This window comes from Carassius gibelio, chromosome A19 (genome assembly GCF_023724105.1).
Source record: "Carassius gibelio isolate Cgi1373 ecotype wild population from Czech Republic chromosome A19, carGib1.2-hapl.c, whole genome shotgun sequence".
NCBI lineage: Eukaryota > Metazoa > Chordata > Actinopteri > Cypriniformes > Cyprinidae > Carassius > Carassius gibelio.
Genome location: NC_068389.1, coordinates 2,622,266 through 2,646,706, shown reverse-complemented (window position 1 = coordinate 2,646,706; position 24,441 = coordinate 2,622,266). Strand labels below are relative to the sequence as shown.

Here is a 24,441-nt window from a genome sequence, read left to right as displayed (position 1 = left end):
GACTGTCATCAGCCTCCATCATTCTTGTCCAGGGTTATCACTACTTCTACATCTAGTGTGTTCTCAACTGCTTTTACTGAATTAGCCCTTCATGTTGAGCCTACCATACTGTCAGTTGTAGGACCTGATGAATTTGTTGTCTCTTTTAATAATGTTTGCTCTGAAATTTTGGATCATGTTGCGCCTTTTAAAATGAGATATCAAAAAGTTAAAAAACGACCGTGGTTAAATGATGTAACGCGTAATTTGAGGCGGGTTTTTTCGGCTGGCAGAGCGTAAGTGGCTGAAAGATAAATTGCAGATATCTTATGATATTCTTAGAGAATCTCTATCAAACTATCAAAACGCTGTTAGAGCAGATATATCTTCATATTTTTTCGCGAATTATATCACATAATGCAAATAATCCGAAGGTACTATTTTCAACTATAGATAAAATATTGAGTCCTTCTATCAACTATTTTCCTTTCCCGTCTAAGGATCTATGTGATAGTTTTTTAAAAATATTTTATTGATAAGGTTGTTCTTATTCGGTCAAATATTGTGCCTGTAGGCAATGTTGTAGCCGATATAATTAATCCTTCTCATTGTTTGAGTAAATTTTCATCTATTACATTAGTTGAGTTGGAAAAGATAATGCATTTAAAGCCGACTACCTCACTTTATGACGTTCTTTCGTTGCGATTGTTTAAAGATGTTATAGACACTATTGGTCCTAATATACTTCTGATTATCAATAGTAGTTTATATCATGGAATTGTACCTTCAGGGTTTAAGCATGCTGTTATTGAGCGGTATTAAAAAAACATAACTTGGATTCACGAGTTAAAAAATTTCAGACCTATTTCGAAATTGCCTTTTATGAATAAGATTTTAAAGAAAGTTGTCCATAATAAACTTATAGATTTCTTGATTGTAAATAACATAATGGATATTTTTCAGTCTGAATTTAGGACCAAACATAGCACAAAATCAGCACTATTGAAGGTTACAAATGATATTTTGTTAAGTATTGACTCCGGGAAAAGTGTTGCCTTAATGATGCTAGATTTAAGTGCAGCCTTTGATACTTTAGATCACGCAGTTTTAATAGACCGCCTTAGAGATTATGTAGGGATCAATGGTGTAGCCCTTAAGTGGCTTTCCTCTTATTTGCATGACAGGACATGCGCTGTTAAAATTGGAAATTATGTCTCTGCATCTGCTGCTATTTCTTTGGGGGTTCCTCAGGGATCAATCCTTGGTCCGACTCTGTTTTCTCTGTATATGTTACCCCTTGGGGTCTATTTTTAAGCAGCATAATATTAACTATCACCTCTATGATGATTAACAGTTGTACCTTCCTTTGGAGTGTGATGGTTGTGCATCTTTTACTAATTTTTATAAGTGCTTGACTGAGGTAAAGGGATGGCTAGCTAATCATTTTTTACAATTAAATGAGGATAAGACTGAGTTTATTATGTTTGGGAACAAGGAGTTTGGGAATGCTCCGGCTGGAAATAATAGACTACTGTCCAACAATATGCAAAGTTATGTAAAGAACCTTGGAATATTTTTCAATTCGGAATTACGCTTTGATCGTCAAGTTAACAGCGTTGTGAAATCATCTTTCTTTCATTTAAGAAAATTGTCTAAACTGAAACCAATTCTTTCGTACAAGGACTTGGAGATTGTTGTGCATGCCTTTGTTTCAACCCGGCTGGATTATTGTAATGCTCTTTATCTGGGCATTAGTGAATCACTGGTTACTCATCTTCAGTGTGTCCAGAATGCTGCAGTGAGATTTTTAACAAATACCAGAAAACGGGATCACATAGCACCTTTATTAATATCCCTTCACTGGTTACCTGTTAGATACAGAATACAATATAAGGTGTTGATGTTTGTTTTTAAAGCTCTACATGATCAAGCTCCTGAGTACATAAAAGACATGTTAATTCCTTATCAGTCTCAACGTCACCTTCGCTCCTCTCGGAATATGCTCCTAAGCGTCCCACGGTCTCGTTTGAGGTGTAGTGGAGACCGCGCTTTTTCTGTGGCGGCTTCTGCACTTTGGAATGTATTGCCTCTATCCTTAAAAACCTCATCAGGCATGGATATTTTTAAAAAGGAATAGAAGACTTATTTATTTAATCAAGCCTTTGGCGTTTGATTAGGTCTGAGAACTGATAGTGATTTGTTTAGATTTTCTTGTGTCTTGTTTTTAATGTAACTTAATGTTGTAACTTAATGTTGGTATTTATTTTAGAGTTAGTGCCTACTTATGGACAGCACTTTGGTCCATTCTAATGGTTTTGAAAGTGCTTTATGAAAGTTGAGTTGAGTTATGATTATAATATAATTGATATTGACCAAGTTCAGAGTATTTTCATTAGTTTCAATATGAAAAACAACTTTCATATTAATTCAATGGATTTATTGCATGTTGGGAACAAAAATAATACAATTTTATAAATCTTTGAAAATCAAAACCTGGATTTTAATTTGTGATGCTATTATAACCTAAAGATGTTATGTGAAAGTTTGAAATGGACAATAGTGGTTTTCATCATGCCACCTTCATGATAAAGAAAACACATTTTTACTTAAATTAATCAATTGATTTATTGTGGTTTGGAACCAAACTCTTCATACACATTATTTTATTTTATTTGTTCATTCATTTGATCTTTCATTCATTCCTTCTTCATTTTCAGACCAGAGATGGAAGTATAAGTTCTGGGGGAAGTTAGTGGAAATCGTTTCAACCGGAATGGTTAATATAACTTTGCCAAAGTGAGTATGGTTCAACTGAGCTCTCTACACAGCTGAGAAGCAAATGATTTTATTTGAGTTTAAAATTTTATTCTTTGGATATTCGTTTTCATTAAGTTTTGAGGTTTATATATAGTTGTGGCCGTTGACAATGCACATCGAAGGGAAAGGGTCACACATTACATGGTCACAGTAATACACAGGGCCACTATGAATGCTCTGGGACAAGAAATACATTTACATTTATTACATTTATTCATTTAGCAGACGGTTTTATCCAAAGTGACTTTGAAGCAATCAAAAACAACAAAAAGAGCAATGATATATAAGTGCTATAACAAGTCTCAGTTAGGTTAATACAGTGCACTTAGCATGGGATTTTAAGTAATATTATAATAAGAAAATAGAATAGAAAAAGATTAGAGGTAGTTAGATTTTTTTTTAAAGAATATAATTAGAATAGTGAGTGTTAAAGTTAGAGGGTCAAATAAAGATGGAAGAGATGTGTTTTAAGCCGATTCTTGAAGATGGCTAAGGACTCAGCTGCTCGGATTGAGTTGGGGAGGTCAATTCCATCAGGAGGGATCTTTTAATTTAAAAGTCTGTACAAGTGACTTTGTGCTTCTTTGGGATGAACAATCAAGCGACGTTCACTTACAGGAACGCAAGCTTCTAGAGGCACATAAGTCTGAAGTAACAAATTTAGGTAAATGGGTGCAGAGCCAGTGGTAGTTTTGTAGGCAAACATCAATGCCTTGAATTTTATGCGAGCAGCTATTGGAAGCCAGTGCAAAATGATAAACAGAGGTGTGACGTGTATTCTTTTTGGCTTATTAAAAATTTATCTTGCTGCCGTGTGAGAATTAAATTATGCTCTGCTATATATTCTAGATCATCTAAAACATAGGATGGTGTGATTAAAAACAACGACCAGAAACCTACAAGTTTTTATGTTGTCTTATACTCAATTTACTACCAAAACAATGAGAAAAATATTTTTCCTTCAAGCTTTTTCTTCTCTATAGAATATGAAAAACTGATAAACCGAATAGCCCATAATCTAAAAGCAGTGCATCAAGCATTATATTAAATTTAATTTAAAAAGTATATTCTGTGTAATTTAAAGGGGTCAGATATTTAGAAATACATTTTTTCTTCATGTTTTGACACGTAAGAAAGAGGTCATTGTACTATAAAATGTCCTGTAAATTTCAGAGCTTAAAACTTCCTTGTTAGTTCAAAAACTTTTTTTTTTTTTTTTTTTTTTACCAAGATCAGAAATCGACTCGTTCCAGATTTTCACATTATGACGTAATAGTGAGACGAAAGCCCACCTCTGCAGAATCAGATTTATGCCTATTTCTGCATCATTGTGTCTTTGGCCTCAGCCGCTGGAGTGTAAGAATTAAATAATTTCAGTGGTTATCAAAGTGGGGGGCACGGGCCATCAACAGAAAAAGAAATACAACCCTATACAGCCAACAGATGTAGAATGGGAAATGGATTGGTTTGTGAAAGGTACGAGAAAAGCCATAGATGAAGTTGCACAGACCCAGGCAGATGCTGGTCAGGAAAGGCCTAAATGTGTTCTATGTCTTAAAACAAACACTATGAATCCACAAAATTAAGACACATTGAGAGCATGCATCTGAATTGTGCAAATGCAACTTGAGTTTTTCAAAAGAAAACTTGATCTGTGTCATGGACAGCGAAAGCGCAAATGGCTTGAATCAAATTGCACAATGCAAAAAAATCTCACTGGATTGTAGGAGTTTATTCTTCCTGTTGCTAGATAAGGTTCTAGTTATGCTTGATGACTGGCTAACATCTTTTCATATAAGTATTACACATGGACCTCTCTCAAAAACTTATGCAGATATAGGGCTTGCAAAAAGTAGCAGAATTCCAACAGCCTTCTGACCTATAAGTTGGAACTTCCTCTCCACAAAATAAAAATAAAAATTGAATAAAAATATTTGGACATTATTTATAAAAATTACATCAACTTAGAACCAACAAGCTTGTTAGCTAGACAGTTAGCATCAGCTAACAATATTTACTTATTTTCAGTACGATGAACATTCATGTCTGTCTAATCGTCTAGTTAATCCAAACAATATACATATGTATAACGTTACTGTCGATAAACAATATAAAAACAGACGTCACAAAGGACATTTTAATTCAACTGTTAACATTACGGCAGCGGTGAATTTGAACGTGCACAGGTTATTGTATTTAATCTGTGTTATTTTATGGTTTTTTTTGTTGTTGTTGTTGTTTTTTTTTTGTTTTTTTTTACCTAGAATTGATGTGTCTGCATCGTCTGCACTCGAGCATTTGAGTGGGCTTAAATAGATCTCTCTTTACAATGGATTTAGTTCCCAAACAACTGACAGTTTTGACCCAAATATGATTTTCAGTTACAATAATTAATCCAAAATTTCGATATTAATAACTTACTTTTAGCAACATCAGACGCACGCGCGCTCACAAGATCTCCCGGTTCTTACTTCTGTAGACTCGCACTAAACGGTTCATTTGAATCAGTGAGTGGTCGACTCCAGAACAGCTGCAATCGGATCATTCTAATTCGTAAACGAATTGTTTGGTGTGATTCGCGATCCGATTTAAAAGTTTATTTTGAAAAGATTCAGTTCGTTCATGATGAATCAGACACCGCTTCTGAGTGTCCGAGCACATGATATTATAGGGAGTAACGATATGTTTTATGAAATGTAGTGAAGTAAAAAGTACGATTTTATACTTTGGAATGTAGTGAAGTAAAAGTTGCTCAAAATAAAACTACTCCAGTAAAGTACAGATACTTGAAAAATGTACTTATGTACATTAACGAAGTAAAGCTAGTCCGTTACTGTCCACCACTGGTGTGTATATGTGTATAAATATATATATCATATGACAGTTACATTATTATTATTGAAGATGAAAAATAGCTCAATTGCATATATCAATAACTCATTACAGGGCACTGTAATTTACTCAATATGTCAATAGCCAATTCTTCATATCAATTATGGTGATATCTCTTACTGTAAATTACCGCAAATCAAACAGTGGTTGTTCCAGCAAACGGCCGTAAGATTAACTTATCAATTTTCAATAAAGTTATCACTTATAATTCAAGGAAAAATATTCTCTGGCCATGAAAACATTATCCTATCATTATGATAAATTTAGTTACTAAAAGTAAAAAGTGTGTAACTAAAGATCAAACATTTCATTGACTCGTAATGTGAGCGGTTCAGAGGCAATAATGAATATATATTGGTTTTTAATAATTGAACTAATAATACATTAAACTACAAATCACCCAGAGTAAGGGTAGGGTTACAACCCATGGTTCTATTTGAGAACAATAAAATTAGGAGAAACATTTCCAATTTATAAGTTAGCAACTTATACTCCTCACATAACAAGGATTAACCATTTCATGCAACGCATAAACATATTCAAAATACATATTATTATGGACTTACATAGAGAGCTTAAAGAAAAGTTTGTGTGTGTGTTTAGGAATGTGGGTGTTTCGTTTCACCTTTGAGGCTGCTCACGTGACTCTGGAATTTCTTGTCGTAAATAATTTAAACCCAGCCAGGCTGGCGCCAGGCATTTAGTTTACAAAGGTTTCATTTTATATGCCTGAATTCTAAATCTACAAGTGTTAAGTTTGCATTGTTTTTGATTTAACGAACCGTGATTCATTAGTTCAGAACCCATGAATCGGTGACCTGCATATCCGTTATAATCTCTAGCAATAATATATTAACAATACACAAAATGGATTTACAAAGTTCTAGAGAGTATTTGATTGGTCAGAAGATTTGATGAGAAGGTGAAGCATGATATGACATCAAAATAATTGTTGAGCTGTTTTGGTGAATGCTTATCTTCTAAATGCGAATTTTGACAATGGTTTAGAGAACACTGCCTTATAGATAATCTTAAAATCGACATATTGATGTTAACACCAAAAACATTTAATTTTGATTTCATGGGGACTTTAAAGGGGGGGTGGAATGCTCGTTTTCACTCAATATCCTGTTAATCTTGAGTACCTATAGAGTAGTACTGCATCCTTCATAACTCCAAAAAGTCTTTAGTTTTATTATATTCATAAGAGAAAGATGGTCTGTAACGATTTTTCCCGGAAAAACACGACCGGCTGGAGGCGTGACGTGTGGGCGGAGCTAAAGAATCACAAGCGCCAGTAGGCTTTTGCGTTGAGAGCGTGTGGCAGTTGTGACATTACCGTGAGGGGAAAACCACCATCCAAAACAAACCATGGCTAACAGTCAGATTCAGCGTATATTTATGATCCAGAAACAGATCCAGAGGCTGAAATTTAACAAGAGCAGCATCAGCAACGACGTCTCTATGTGGTATGTACTGAAACTGTATATATTTGGAAAATGACTAAGTTCCACTTTTTTTTTTTTTTTTTTAAGGTGTACAGTGCAGTGCAGTTTGATGACAACATCACATGTTGTTGACTTGATGTGCTTACGGGCCGATAGCTAAGTTAACAACACAGAGATATTTGAAGCAGTTTTACTCACCGCATGCGGTTCCAACAAACGATCGTGACCCTTTTTCGTTGGGACTGCATTATCCTTAAGAAATAAACGATGTGCAAATCCAGCGTCAAACTGGGCCTTGTTTGTAAAACAACCATCTTTGAAATGCAGGGAACAAACAAAAACACTTGCACAACTCCGTTGATGCTCTGTAAAAATAAACTCCATCCACTGGTCCCTTAATGCTGTTTAAAAAAAAAAAAAAAAAACAGCATTAAGGGACCAGTAAAAAAAAAAAAAAAAATTATCCTTCAAAACAAAACCACATTTGCATGATTTCGCAACTGAAAACGTGTGGAAAATGCTAGGCGGGCCACTCTCCTTATTTCCAAAGCACTCTGTCATCCAGTGGCGTCTGCTGTTGCTGGGCAACCATGACCCGCTCTCCATGAAGATGCAGAAGTTTCAGCAAAGAATAAATGGATTTCCAGCACTAAACATCCCTTTCAGTAGCTCTGATAATAGATTAATTTAAAAAATGACTATCCTTGACCTTGTACAGCTATTATCATCTGTTTCTCCATCTTAGCTTTAAGTATTATTCCGGGAAAGGATGTACATGACCAGCGGTGCATTTGCTGCGACCTGAAAAGTTTAGATGATTCTAATTTAATTTTCTACCTGTTAGATTGTGTTTTATTTACGTCTACACCTAGATCGCCTCAAACGTCCCCTTTACAATAATGAAATACTCGTTATTGTTGTACAGTATAGGGGTTACAAGACTACTGATTTCTACTAGTCGATTTTTTTATAAAAAAATGCTCGAGTTACTCGACTCGTGGTTCATGCTATTGCAAATGAAAACACTAAATCTTTTTTTTTAATGGATAAACGCTTATTAATGTATAGCCTTATGCAACAGTTACATATGTGAATTTTCAAAACTTTATAATTATTGCATTACATATTTAAATTGTCATGTAACAGCCAGTATTTGTATCTGTAACAATCACAAAATTTTTCCTATCTGCATTCGGATACAACATTGTACAGTTATGTACGTTATGACTTTTTATCTTTTTTTCGTAGTTATCACTGAACAAGTGTCATGTTAAACTAAAAATTTATTAATTTCTAAAATAATATTTATCATGCAAGCAGAGAGATGTCATGACAAAAGTTTAGTGATCATTTAAACATGACTGAATCCATTCAGTGCGCACATTTTCATTACGCAGAACAGAACACTTTAGCGAGTCTTAATGTTAATGAACTTCACTAAACAGATGTGTGTGTGCCGCGCAAACCAGCAAAAGGTAAAGATGCAAACATGTAGGACAAGTAGACAATGTATCCGTATCTAAGCTGATTATTAGCCTACTCTCGAGAGAGAACTGATTTGGTTTTTGAGAGACTGAGACGCGCAATGCAGCTGTTTGATTGGTGAGTGCGCTGTGCTTATTAGCCTACCTACATTCATTCGTATCATATCGTAGCCTAAGCTTTAAATCATTGAATTTTAAATATATACAAATACTATAACGTATATGATGTATTATTACAGGTAAAATTACTCTTGCAACGCTCTGATTTCTGAGAGATGCACAGAGATGCGACAACAATGCGGTGTTTGATTTGCTCTCTTTTCACTCATAAAGTTTACATTCATTCACTTCTGGCGCTGATGCCCTGGCTCACCTGTTATCTAGCAAACACCAGACTGTGTCAGCTTCAGCCGAGTATTCAGGCAGAATTATTCCTTGTCCGTTATTCATTTTTTAAGCCATTATCCTTCCCATTCCGAATAAGGTATTTGGCTTCAGGCACAACCCTAATTATTACATTACATATTTTATTTTTACATGCAACATAGATAAGGTCATATAGTAACAGCTCCACGTAATATTGTAATTCTAAAATTCACGTCGTACTTGCAAACACTTTGTATGCATTATGGTTAATGCATGCTGGAGTAGTTGATTGTTTCCGACAGCGCCGAGTAGTTTATGCAAGCACTAAGTACAGTATGACAAAAATATCGTTGTATTTATGTGCGCATGCCCAGTAGAGCCAAACGTATCCCTTCCTTGCTGCGTGCATTTGTCATATCCCGAGCTTTGCGTGTGTCTGTGCACTGTGCCAAGCCCAAGGCATCAGTCATTAAAATTTTTGACCACAGACATAATGTCAGCAAAAGCAGCATTATTAAGTAAATAAAATGAAAATGAAGTACATAAAAATTATTTGACCTTACAGCTCCAAACTCTGTTCTAGAGGGCCAGTGTCCTTTATAGTTTAGCTCCCATGATCGGACTGGGGGTAAAACCAGTACTGATTACCAGGGCCCCAAAGGAAGAGAGGGCCCTTGAAAAGTATGAATCTGAAATATATTTTATTTTACCTGGATATTTTCATGGGTGGGGGCCATGGGGGCCCATTAGGACTGACTATGCATAGGGCCCGGCATCTTGTTTAACGCCCCTGTTAGCTAATCAAACTCTTACTAGACACACTAATCTTCCAGGTGTGTTAAGGCCAGTTGGAGCTAAACGTTTCATTCATTCATTTTCATTTTATTGTCCACAATGTGGAAATTTGCCTTCGGTCTCATAAAAACAACAATCAAACCAACAACAACAAAAATAACAAGAACAACAAAACTAACACACAAACATCTTCAGGGCAAAATGCAGCACAGCAGTAGCAATTACGTTACAATACATCAGCGGGACGTGTTGTTCAACATTCGAATTGCATTAGGAATAAAATAATTTTTGAAAATATTACGATTTGCCCTAGGTACTTTGTAACGTCTGGCAGAGGGAAGGAGTTCAAACTCCCTATTGAGTGGATGAGTGGGATCGTTTGTTATTTTAAAAGCTTTTTTCCTGAGAACTTCCTCGTACATGGAACTTAATTGTTTCTGATTTGTCCCTATGATTTTTGAGGCGAGGTTTACTATTCTCTGCAGCTTACTTCTCCCTTTTATGTTTAAATTACCATACCACATCGCCATGTTAAAAGTTTGAATACTCTCTATCAGATTCTTATAGACTATTTCCATAATGTGCTTGCTCACTCAGAAAGAGTTGAGCTTGCGCAATAGATTGAGACGTTGGTTACAAGTTTTAAAAATGTAATCTGTGTTTTCACCGAAATTTAGATTAGAATCAATATATGTACCGAGGTATTTGAACTTTTCTACTACCTCTACAATTTGTCCCCTAATTATAAGGGGCTGCACAGGGTCCTTTTCATAAAAGACAAGTTCCTTTGTTTTTGTTACATTTATCTCTAAGGAACTTTCATCGCACCATTTCTGGAGAGATGACACATGTGCTCTATATACTTCCTCTCCAACTATGTCCCCCCTCTTTAATAAAGCAACCAGGGCCATATCATCTGCATACTTGAACAAACGAAAATTTTCCAGATCTAATTGGAATTCGTTTGTATAAATGGAGAAGAGTAATGGAGATAGAATAGTCCCTTGCGGGGCGCCAGTATTAAGTACAAGGATGTCAGACCGAGTATTATTAACCAGAACCTGTTGAGGGCGGTCAGAGAGGAAATCCCTTACAAGGTGGATAATACCACCATTTACTCCTATATCGATAAGTCTCTGCAGCAAGATGTGAATCTGCATGCTATTAAAGGCAGATGTAAAATCGATAAACAGGGCCCTAACAAAGTGGGAGGGGGCTTGAAGGTGCTTTGCCAGGGTGTAAATGTGTCAATTAAGCCGCGTTTCCACCGCAGGAACTTTACCCAGGAACTAGGGACTTGGTCCGGTACTTGGTGTGTTTCCACCGCAGGAACCAGGAACTAAATAAAAGTTCCGGGTAAAAAAATGCCCCCCAGAAAGTCCCTGCTGGCGAGGTGGTACTTTTTTAAAGTTCCGGAACTTTCGGGGGCGGGACTTTGGCGCTAAACATGCTGATTGGTTGAGTTCACGCAGCATTGGTTGAGTTCAACCACCATTTATTCGGATCAACATTTTCAAAATATTACTGTTATTGTGTCATGAAATGTAATTTTAAAAGTATTTCAGGCGAGAATGTAGTTGTTTAAAACTCAAATCTGTTGTTTATTTATAAAGACAGCGCCTATTTAAAAATGTGTTTCGCCGATCTCGTAGACGGTGAGCTCCACTCGTTTAGCAGGAGCTCAGTCTTCATGTATCCGCCGAGAAGCAGCCTCTCCTGGGATAGACCTTCTGTGCCGCTGGCTCTGATGTGTCTTTAGTGGTTAAACATAAAATATAATTCAGCTGCGGGGTAAATCTAACAGGTTTTCTTTGGTCTGTATTCAATTTATCTATATGTTAAAATGAAAATAAAAAGGCAAGTCTATATAATATTTATTTCATTGTAATGGCTGTATATAACGTTACACTTATCCCTGAACTAAGTACATTTCTGCAGCTGTTATTATGTTTAAATGAAAATGAAAGGAGGTATTGGTATTTTATATCCTATTTCGTTTTATTGTAAATATACTGAGGGGAAAATTGCAGTAGCCAAAGCGATCTGAGTTCACGCAGCATTGGTTGAGTTCAACCACCATTTATTTGGATAATTTTCAAATATTACAGTTATTGTGTCATGAAATGTAATTTTAAAAGTATTTCAGGCGAGAATGTAGTTGTTTAAAACTCAAATCTATGGTTTATTTATAAAGATAGCGCCTATTTAAAAATGTGTTTCGCCGATCTCGTAGACGGTGAGCTCCACTCGATCAGCGGAAGCTCAGTCCTCATGTATCCGCCGAGAAGCAGCCTCTCCTGGGATAGACCTTCTGATATGTGCCGCTGGCTCTGATGTGTCTTTAGTGGTTAAACATAACATATAATTCAGCTGCGGGGTAAATCTAACAGGTTTTCTTTGGTCTGTATTCAATTTATCTATATGTTAAAATGAAAATAAAAAAGGCAAATTTATATAATATTTCGTTTCATTGTAATGGCTGCACACATTTCCCTGAACTAAGTACATTTCTGCAGCTGTTATTATGTTTAAATGAAAATGAAAGGAGGCAGTGGTATTTTATATCCTATTTTGTGTTATTGTAAATATACTGAGGGGAAATTGCTGTAGCCAAAGCCATCTGAGTTCACGCAGCATTGGTTGAGTTCAAACACCATTTATTTGGATCATTTTCAAATATTACTGTTATTGTGTCATAAAATGTAATTTTAAAAGTATTTCAGGCGAGAATGTAGTTGTTTAAAACTCAAATCTGTGGTTTATTTATAAAGACAGCGCCTATTTAAAAATGTGTTTTGCCGATCTCTGCGACAGTGAGCTCCACTCGATCAGCGGGAGCTTAGTCCTCATGTATCCGCAGAGAGCAGCCTCTCCTGGGGTAGACCTTCTGATATGTGCCGCTGGCTCTGATGTGTCTTTAGTGTTTAAACATAACATATAATTCAGCTGCGGGGTAAATCTAACAGGTTTTCTTTGGTCTGTATTCAATTTATCTATATGTTAAAATGAAAATAAAAAAGGCGAATTTATATAATATTTCGTTTCATTGTAATGGCTGTATACACATTTCCCTGAATCACATTTCCCGCTGCTGTTTATAGATTTACCGGACTTGCGTCGTCGCGGACATCACACTCCCCAGAGGAATGCACAAAGTCTGAACCAACTACCGAGGATGCACGTCCAAAATCAGCATACTTTTTTTTTTTTTTTTTTTTAATCAGCGGTACTTTGTATTGAGAAACGCGCGCAGACCTACGTCACCAGTCTATTTGCCTAATCTCCCCGGTACTTTACACCGCGGTGGAAACACAGAAAGCAACAGGTCTGGGGGGAAAAAAGTTCCTGGGAAAAAAAGTTCCTGGTACAAATGTTCCGGGTAATTTCAGTGGAAACGCGGCATAAGTTCATGAGGTGTATCACATGAGTTAAGAAATAACCAGTCAGTAGTCTCCAGCTCACATTTCATCTCCTCCATACAGTCCTTATTCCAGATCTTAATTTCCTTAATCACAGTCTTTTCCCGTCTCAGCTTAGCCCTGTAACATGGAAGTAGGTGGACGACATTATGATCAGATTTCCCCAAGGCAGGCCTGCAGATGGATTTATAGGTGTCTAGTATGTTGCCATAGCACTTATCTAGGGTACGTGCCAGGCGGGTAGGACAGTCCACATATTGATGTAAAGTGGGTAGATGATCAGACAGGTCACAGGAATTAAAGTCCCCGAGTAACAAGACGGGTTGACTGACTGCACGGGACAGGGCGGTGTTGTAGCTCTCTGCTATCCTGGCTGCAGCTCCCACAAAATCCGGCCCAGGTACATAGGCCAATATGATAGTGATCTGTCCAAACTCCCTCTGGAGGTAAAAGGGGCGAAATGAGACAACCAAGATTTCGTAGTCATGTGTACACACACGTTCCCGGACGGTATACTGAGTAGCCCAGCGTGTGTCCATATAGACACACAAACCACCACCAATAGATTTCCGAGACGAATTAATGTCTCTATCAGCCCGAATAAGTATATAACCCGGCAAGTTGGGGTCTGACATCTCCTCTTTCAACCAGCTTTCCGTAAAACAGATGAGATTACTCTGTCGGAACTCATTATCATATTGTACTTTAGCGATCAGTTCATTCATCTTGTTGCTCAAAGAGCGAACATTAGAGAAAGTTATTACCGGTAGGGGATGTCTGCTGCCGCGCTTCCTCAGTCTTTCTCTCACTCCTTCTCTTGATCCTCTTTTCTTTATTTTAGTCCCTTTTCGCGTTCCGATGTTTTTGAGTTGCGGATACTTAACCAGCAGCTCCAGACCAGAGTCCTCCAGTCTGATTGTGTATCTGAGTGACAACAGCTGGTCCCGCGTATAGGTAAGGATTCCGGCGTTTCCATATAAACTCCATACTTCGGCGATTAAACCACTGAGAAGGCACACAGCCAGCCAAAGTAACATGCAAACCCTGAACTTCATTTTGCCACAAAGAGAATGCAGGCTCAATCACTTAAAACAAAACCCCAAAAAAAAAAAAAAAATCACAGAACACGAGACAGACAGATGAGACACTGGGTCAGCAGCAGAGCCGCGCCCCTCAGGACATTGGCTCTCCAGGATGTAGTTTGGAGACCCCTGTCCTACAGAGTTGTTGCTTTGCACATGCTTTTTGATCATTACAAATAATAATGTAAATTTATTTTCTTAGAATAGGAGATATTCTGTCTCTCGCATCACAAACATTATCAGTAGTTAAGTTATGTGGTCTTGAAGAGGACCCTTTTTTCTCTCATTTGGACTCTGACTTGACTTGGACTCGAAACTTTTGGACTTGGACTTGACTTGGACTCGAACCTCTTTGGACTCGGTCTTGACTCGGTCTCGACTAGTCCTGGACTTGGACTTGACTTGGACTCGACAAAGCTGGACTTGACTACAGCTCTAGCTCTCGCTCTGATCAGTGAATGTCTGTTGTGCTCTCAGTGCTCTGCTATACAGGAGCATGCGCTCTTCCGGGGAGAAGTGCCCTTAGGACCCATATAAGGAAATTCTGCTCCATCTAACGTCACACAGAGCCATACTCGAAAAAACTTTCCGAAACTTGTGACAAACCGGAAGAGGTATTTTTGGATCAAAAATATTCCTCCAAATGTACAACTTAATTTTTGAAACTTTGTCCGTGTTTAGCATGGGAATCCAACTCTTTAACAGTGTAAAAAACTCAGTATGCATGAAATAGCATTTCACCCCCCCTTTAAGGAAATTGATACAGTCCGCTTCCAGTCATCCGACTGGAATGTTTTCAGAAATATTAAAACAATTTTCAGTCTATCTAGACTATGAAATACTGGCTGACAGGGTGCTGTTTTTAATTATGCCTTTACATAGTACTTGGGTCCTTGTTAACAAAATAAAGTTTTTTTAGTACATGTTAATGTCATTTAAGGGAGTCTTGAGCGAGTGGATCTGATTAAAAGCTACATATGGTGGCCGAACTGCAGCATTCTTGAGCAACCCAATTGGTGAACGGGACTCATAAATGGCAGCTTTACAAGAGTATATTGCATAAATGATAGAGAGCATTAAAGTAAGCTGTTTTGTTTCCAACATGCACTTACTTAAGACCATCTTATTTAACTCATGTAAAGTTACATCTTTGGGACATGTCTATGGATTACATGAGTCTCCTTGAATCTCTATTTCTCAATGCCAAGCTTAAACTACATGTCAGTTCATGTAAAGCATTCCATTTGTGCATTATTGGATAATGTTAAAGTAGAACAATTAAAGTAAATCAAGATATTTTATTGACAAATTGAGTGCTGCAGTTTGTAAAAATGTGCATTCTTAAAGGCCACATCTGTATCATCCAAGACCCAAAGAAATCCAAGGAAACTGTTATTTATTTTTTTATTAAAAAGTTGTGTACTATATTCCATAAATTGAGCAAAATAAACTGGTCACTGTGTATCTGATGAATTTTCCTGATTGTTCTCCCCTCTTCAGCTATGGTGGTCATTATGAGTGGAATAAAGCAGTCACTTGCATCCACAATGTGTTCAGTCAACACAGATGGCTCGAGCACTACTGTGACATTGTCATTCGTGATTTTAACAACGATGAGTGCACCTGCAAGATCACATTCGTCAAAGTATGTTTTAGTTGTTTTTGTATTTCTTCACTTAATCTAATTATTGAGTCATTATTTACTCACTCTGGTGATGTTTCAATGCTGTATGACCTTCTTTCTTTCTCAGACCACAAAAGGTGCTTGCACTCCATGTCATGGAAGTTAATAGTGACCAGCTTCAAGCGTTAGCTTAAAAAGTATCAGAATAATCGCATACAACTTGTGCCATAAGTGTTGAGCATTTGATAGGATTTGGTTGTAGGCCTGGGCTGTTGGTCCATTGTACGTGACTAAATGTTCATATTAGCAAAGTGCACAGCTTTGAGTAATCTAGATTTATCTAAAAAAAGAAAAGAAAAAAGAAAACATGACACCCAGAAAACCCCCCAAAGCATTTAAGTTTGTGAAAATAAGTTTACTTTCTTCTCAAAGGTAAATAGCTCCATACTAGAATTCTGGCTCTGTTGACAAATGTGAATGTGAGATCTTTGCTGTTCGGCCAAGGTCAGGATTTTTTTTAAATTAGTTTGAAATGTTTGCTAAAGAATCAATATAAATTACATTTAGGTTAATATATTTGTATATTTATAATTTTTTTAACCAAACCTTTGATCCTTCAGAACACTTGTAAAAACACACATTTGATCTCACATTTGATTTTAACAATGCATTATTACTGTAAATGTTGAAATTAACATTAACTAAAATTAACTAAATTAATAAATGTAGAAGTATTGTTAATGCTTAGATTGTGAACTAAAGTAGTTAAATAATGTTAACTAATGAACCGTATTATAAAGTGATACTGATTTTACTAAAAGACCTATTTATGTTTAAAAATAGTGATGCTGCCTTCTGTCTGAAGTCATTATTACCCATCTAATTTGTCTCTGAATCTCAGGTGAAGCCCAGATCTCACATCCCAGCTAAGATTTCTATACAGTGTTGTTCACTCACTTCACAGAAAATAATTTAGTTGAGTTATACTGGTAGTAAAAAACAAAGTGCTGCACATATTATTGGTGCATAAATGCTGCTTTTAATCACTTAATTAGAAGCATCACAATTAATAAATTCTTATTTGTTATAGAGACTGTTGAACAGACATTCAGAAGGTTTTATTTTTTATGCAAAGTATTGAAAATCTAAAGTACTGCCATTTTTACAACACTAATCATCGTGTCATCGGTGTCATCGGGTAATGAGAAGTTCTACATACACTTGTGGCCTTCATGCGCACTTAAACACTCAATACAGGAAATATATTTAAGCAGACAAGTGGTCAAGTGCAAAGACTGCAAGTGTGGATATATAGCCCACTCTCTGCCTGCTCACCACTGCTGTAAAGTAAGAACTGATGTGTTGTTGTGGAGCTGATCAGGTGCAAGTGACATCACAATGTGGAGGCAGTAAAAGAGTTGTTTGGCAGTGCCAATATTTGTGGAGGACACTGTAAAACCAAGAATCATTCTACAATTAAGACTAGATTTCCAGCTTTACATTAAATCTTCACACGTGTATATAAATCTAATGTAATTCTCATTTGTCCAGTCGCGTTACTAGGGTGACGAAAACAGCAAGAATGAAGTGCACGGCACAGTCCTTGACCATGCTGGTAGAGTGCGTCACCGCTTCGGGGGATCATGGCATGAAGGCATCTTCTGTAATACTCTTTCCAACCCACAATGCATTTGGAAGCCCAGTAAGTGACCATGCACACAATAGTCTTAACTAATTTACATTGTTTAGATAGATGTTGAATTGAATTGTTGTTATCATAATTCAAAGATCCTCAACCAGATGATTACTGTGACTACTATGGCTTCTCCCAATATGCCAGAGAGCTGAATGAAATGACACCTGATATAAAGGATAAATTGCCCCCGACAGACACTCGTTTCCGTCCAGACCAAAGGTATGTGGCAACAGCCACTAATTAGAGATGAAACAATCTTACCTTTTGCACTGTAATTTGTACTTTCAAAACATTGGTCGGAACAAAACCCATCAAATTTATTATTTATTTAAAGCAAATGTTACATTGATTTTGTCACTGAATCAAACTATTAGTTTGTAAGATGCTCTGAACACAGACAACGTATATCTACTCCTAAAGTTAATGCTAAAGCATCATTTCCCTGTAAATAATTTTTAAACATTGGTGTCAGCATCACCTTTCTCTAACAGTTCTCTAACTAATTTGTTTTGCAGGTTTACAATACTTTACAATATTATATACTTAAAGAGAAACTCCACCCTAAAATGCTAATTCTTTCCTCATGTCATCACCATGACTTTGTTTCTACTCAGCATGTTGTGAAACTTGTGTGAGACAGCATGTGGATGAGAAAAAATAAGACAATTTGCATTTTTGGGTGGAGTATACCTATAAGGTTTTATTCATTATAGTTGGTATCCTCATTTCAGTTATCAAAGCTTGGTTATTTGCCATTTTGGTCAAATTTACCTGAATGTCATTGTTTTCATTCATATAAAATAGCAAGTGAAGATATTGATGTATTTGAGTTAGCTATTTTTTTTTTTTTTTTTACTTGTAGGCTTCTCGAAGATGGCAAAGTGGCAGAAGCCGACAAACGTAAGGATGAAATAGAGGAGAAACAACGTGAAAGACGTAAGGAAATGACCAAGATGGGTGAAGAGCATGTTCCACGTTTCTTTATGTGAGTCCCAATATTTATTCTATATTTCTGTTTCTAAAATCTGCTGGTAATCTGAAGAAAATACATCCTCAGATGTATAATCAAATATGTCAGAGGACTACATACAGGTCCATCTCAATAAATTAGAATGTTGTGGAAAAGTTAATTTCAGTAATTCAACAAAAATTTTGAAACTTGTGTATTAAATTCAATGCACAGAAACTGAAGTAGTTTAAGTCTTTGCTTATTTTAATTGTGATGATTAAGGCTCACAATAGGGCTGCACGATAAATCGCATGCGATTCACAGGGAGTGTAAGCCACAAACATTCATTGCCAAAGAAGGCAGCTGTTCACAGAGTGCTGTATCTAAGCATATTAACAACCAACCAAGAGAACCGCAGCCTTATGAGGATTGTCAAGCCAAATTGCGCTTTGCTTCTTATTTCTGTACTTTTCTCTGATTTTTCTTAGATTTTTACTTCAGCAGATCAGCACAGTGCTCAAACAACAGATTTTTGGCACAAACGCTAAAACTAAAAACATTGGGACTGGAATAATACTACAAAAAGAAGACTTTGTCTCCCACTGCTAACAGCTTACATTTCTGTGACGGGATAACAACTGCCTACATTCAAACAAAAGAGAGAGAAAATGCCTCCTGTTGGATCTACTTGTTGCATGAACTGCTGAAAACTTCTACAAAGGATTGTGATTCTTGAAACAAAGTTACTTTCTGGACTTCCAAAACAGACGGAACACTCAGCAGACCGTCGTCATGGACCCTCTCAGCATACAGCCGGTGAGTTCCATGAATCTTCTGAATCTCAACAGTTTATACCAAGTGTAGAGGAACAAGCCAAAACTGATCGCCACACTAATCGATGGCACAGACAGGGAGCGAGACCCAAAGGAACACGAGACATCAGATTGTCACGAGTTTCTCGTATTGCTGCCATTGCTTCCCAGATTCGACTATGACAAGGCTTGTAAATACTGGTATTCTACCACCCCCTATACATCTGGAGAACAGATTTGAAGCATTAATAAATGTGGGTGAGGAATCCCCAAATGTATTTAAACATGGATCTGATCAGCCAGCAGCTAACACTGCTACTAACAGGCGCTCAAGGACGAGCAGACAGCAGCATTCAGCTCAGAGCGCAGCCGAGCCAAGGACTCTGATAGTGGGTGACTCTGTTATCAGAAACATCCATAGCAGGACTACAACAACATGCTGCCTTCCTCAAGCAACGGTCTCTGATGTGAACAAGGAACTTCAGAACATTCTGATGAAGCACAAGACTGCAAATAAAATCATCATCCATGTGGGAAAGAATGATATTCGGAAAGAGCATTTAGAACTCCTTAAGAAGGACTTCATTGAACTCTTTGAAACACTTCAAAGACTCAAAGTTCAGTCGTTCATCAGTGGACAACTCCCAGCAAGGCGAACAAATATGTTTTCACGGTTGCTGGGGCTCAACACATGGCTACAAAGATCTTGTAATACAAAAGGAGTCAATTTCATCGACAACTTTGAAATTCTTTTCTGGGGCCATAGACAATTGTTTAAACCAGATGGCCTCCACCCAAACAAACTTGGTGCAAGAGTGTTTAAGGACAATATCTACTTCTCCCTTCGTCATCCTTCAGCAGAGTGTGTCAATCCATTCAGCACACACACACCGGGTCCATGTCATCATGTGGTTGACATATCCCACAAGGACACTGATAACACCACGCAGCCAAAACAAGCACTGCTGATAGACACTATCCCTGCTGAGCCCTGCCCACAGAGCTCCTCACAGACTGACTGTGATCTATCAAAACAACTACAAGAGTCACCAACCCAAGGGCGATTTTCTGGAAAACAGCCAGGGAAGCCAGGACAACACATCACAGCCACCGGAAACACCAGAGACACAGCCCATCTCACCAGACACATTATCCCTCTCTGCTTCTCACAGATAATGGAGGAATTGGTGTATGTTGGGACTAAACTCTCCCACTCATTCTCTGCTAGCCCGCAGATATCAACAAAAAAATGGCGGGCCCCCCAACCACCAAAGCCTGTGTGCCCTGTTCCTATATGATCTCTCCGACCGCTGCCACAACGCCAGGGCCCAAACCCTCTATCTGCTGAAGGTGAACCAAAAACAACTGATAGCAGCTCTCAGTGATATGTGTCGGGTCCCCGCTATAATAGCAGCAACATTCACAATTGCTTACAGACCAAGCGGGAACCCAGTGTGCCTGTAGCTTTCTCTATTTCAGTTTAATCACGTGATAGAAAGTCTAAGGCCTTCTCAAGCCGAAGGGCAAACTCATCTAATCTGCGGCCTATTATGCATCAAACTAAGATTGATATAAAGACACCAATCACTGCCATCAAGTTAGCACTTTTAAACATTCGCTCACTAAAAAATAAATCATTTCTAATCAATGGGTCTCATTCATGAAACATTCGTAAATATACGAGTAAATATCTGAGTGATTTGCGCGTAAATAGAACTTCCCGAAAACTCTTCTCCTGATTCACAAAAACTTCGTAAACGTCAGATGTGATAGTGAAATGTGTGTGTGTGTTAATGAATTCCAATCAGTCGTAAATGGGTCGCACGTGCACGCTCACTCTCAATTACCATAAATCCTGCCTATTAAATCCGACTTACAACTACATATGAGCATCATATTATGACACCAAACGAAGGATTTCAACATGTCCTCTCAAAAGCGACTGAAAAAGAAACATTTCTCAGCTGCGGAAATTGAAGTTTTATTATCAGAAGTTCATTCAAAACGCCACATTTTATTTTCAAGCGTACTAGTGGCGTATCAGGTCCTAAAAAAGGAAGTTTGGCAGCATATTACAGATCCTATTACTGGCTCTCATAATAAAAGTTAAAAGAAAAACCGTATGTAATTAATATATATAATATTATTTTCAAAATGCTGGGTAAATATGTACCCGATTAAGGTGAATTAAAATGCAGCCGTATTAATGAGCAAAACGTTCAGACGTTAAACTCTCTATTTACGCGTGGCTGGGAGCAGGTGTAGATTTCTTTCTTACCAACTAACATTTGGAAAATACGAACGTTTTAATGAATCCGAAAATTTACACCAAAACCACTTTACACGCGATTTACACAAAAATTCGTTCTGCTCGTGTTTCATGAATGAGACCCAATGACTTAATAACCACAAACAATCTGGATTTTATGTTTCGAAATGAAACATGGCTAGAAGACAGCTGCAGTGCAACAATCCTAAATGAAGCAGTCCCTCCTAACTTCACTTACATGAGTATTTACAGGACTGTTAGGAGAGGTGGGGGTGTAGCTGCTATATTTAAAGACGTCTATCAATTCAAGCAAGTGTCATTTGGTCAGTATTTGTCTTTTGAATATCTAGGGATTGTGCTGAAAGGTGCCCCACGCATTCTGTCTATTATTATTTACAGGCCTCCACAATACTCTCCAGCCTTTGTCACAGAAATGTTATCAATAATTTCCTCATAGTTTGACTGTTTTGCAATTGCAGGGGATTTTAATATTCACATAGATAATGCAGAAAACAAAACTACAAAATAAATTATAACGATTCTAAACACTTTTGACCTGATTCAGCATGTGCATGGACCCACACACAAAGGTGGACACACTCTAGACTTAATCATCAGTAGGGGTCTAAACATTTCATCCATTGTTATTAAGGACATAGCACTATCTGATCACTTCTGTATTTTCTTTTGATATTTTGATGTCTGCTACAACTGAATCTAGATCGGTCTCTGTCAGAAGGAGATGCATTACCGAGAACTCAAGTGTACTATTTATGGAGGCTATATCTTTAACACCAAGAATTTCTGCAGACTCTGTTGATATTCTCCTTGATTCCTTCAACTCATAAGTTAAGAATGTTATTGATGATATTGCTCCAATAATAGTCAGTAAGAAAACAAACAGACAGAAATCAGTTTGGAGAAGATCAACAGCAGTTCAGACTATGAAAAGACAATGCAGAAAAGCCGAGCGAATGTGGAGGAAGACGAAACTTGAAATTCACTATAGCATCTATAAAGAGAGCCTTCATGCTTTTAATGTGAAACTAGCCACTGCTAGACAGAATTTCTTCTCAAACCTTATAAACAGTAACTTAAATAACACTCTTACTCTTTTTGCCACTGTTGAGAGACTGACAAAGAGCCCCTCCTGAAAAAGACCAATCTTGATAACACAATTTTGAGCAATTTTAGACCAATATCTAATCTTCCTTTTATAGGCAAAATTATAGAAAAGGTAGTTTTTAATCAGCTAAACAAATACTTAAACTCAAATGGATACCTGGACAATTTTCAATCTGGTTTCCGACCGCATCACAGCACAGAGACAGCACTCATTAATATAATAAATGATATTCGCTTAAATTGTGACTCTGGCAAAATATCGGTGCTGGTATTGCTAGATCTCAGTGTTGCGTTTGACACTGTCGATCATAACATACTACTAGAGAGACTTGAAAACTGGGTCGGGCTTTCTGGGATGGTACTCAAATGGTTCAGATCATACTTAGAAAAGAGAGGCTATTATGTGAGTCTAGGAGAGCATAAGTCTAAGTGGACGTCCATGACATGCGGAGTCCCACAAGGGTCAATTCTTGCACCACTCTTGTTTAGCCTGTATATGCTTCCAAGTCAAATAATGAGAAAGAACCAAATTGCCTACCACAGCTATGCTGATGATACCCAGATTTACCTAGCCTTATCTCCAAATGACTACAGCCCCATTTACTCCCTCTGTCAATGCATTGATGAAATTAATAGTTGGATGTGCCAGAACTTTCTTCAGTTAAATAAGGAAAAAACTGAAGTCATTCCATTTGGAAACAAAGATGAAGTGTTTAAGGTGAATGCATACCTTGACTCTAGGGGCCAAACAACTAAAAATCAAGTCAGGAATCTTGGTGTGATTCTGGAGACAGACCTTAGTTTCAGTAGTCATGTCAAAGCAGTAACTTAATCAGCATACTATCATCTAAAAAAACATTGCAAGAATTAGATGTTTAGTTTCCAGTCAAGACTTGGAGAAACTTGTTCATGCCTTTATCACCAGCAGGGTGGACTATTGTAATGGGCTCCTCACTTGCCTTCCCAAAAAGACCATTAGACAGCTGCAGCTCATCCAGAACGCTGCTGCCAGGATTCTGACTAGAACCAGAAAATCTGAGCATATCACACCAGTCCTCAGGTCCTTACACTGGCTTCCAGTTACATTTAGGATTGATTTTAAAATACTTTTACTCATATATAAGTCACTAAATGACCTAGAACCGAAATATATTGCAGATATGCTCACTGAATATAAACCTAACAGAGCACTCAGATCACTAGGAACAAGTCAGTTAGAAATACCAAGGGTTCACACAAAACAAGGAGAGTCCGCCTTTAGTTACTATGCTGCCCGCAGTTGGAATCAGCTTCCAGAAGAGATCAGATGTTCTAAAACACTATCCATCCATCCATCCATCCATCCATCCATCATCTTCCGCTTATCCGGGGCCGGGTCGCGGGGGCAACAGTCTAAGCAGAGATGCGCAGACTTCCCTCTCCCTAGCCACTTCTTCCAGCTCTTCCGGGGGGACCCCGAGGCGTTCCCAGGCCAGCCGGGAGACATAGTCCCTCCAGCGTGTCCTAGGTCTTCCCCGGGGCCTCCTCCCGGTGAGACGTGCCTGGAACACCTCCCTGGGAAGGCGTCCAGGAGGCATCCGAAATAGATGCCCGAGCCACCTCAGCGGGCTCCTCTCGATGTGGAGGAGCAACGGCTCTACTCTGAGTTCCTCCTGAGTGACCGAGCTTCTCACCCTATCTCTAA

General features: G+C 37.7%; 1 pseudogene; it reads left to right on the top strand.

Annotated features, from left to right (window-relative positions):
• Window positions 1-24,441, top strand: part of LOC127934947 (oxysterol-binding protein-related protein 6-like) — a 151,169-nt pseudogene that overhangs the window by 122,827 nt on the left and 3,901 nt on the right.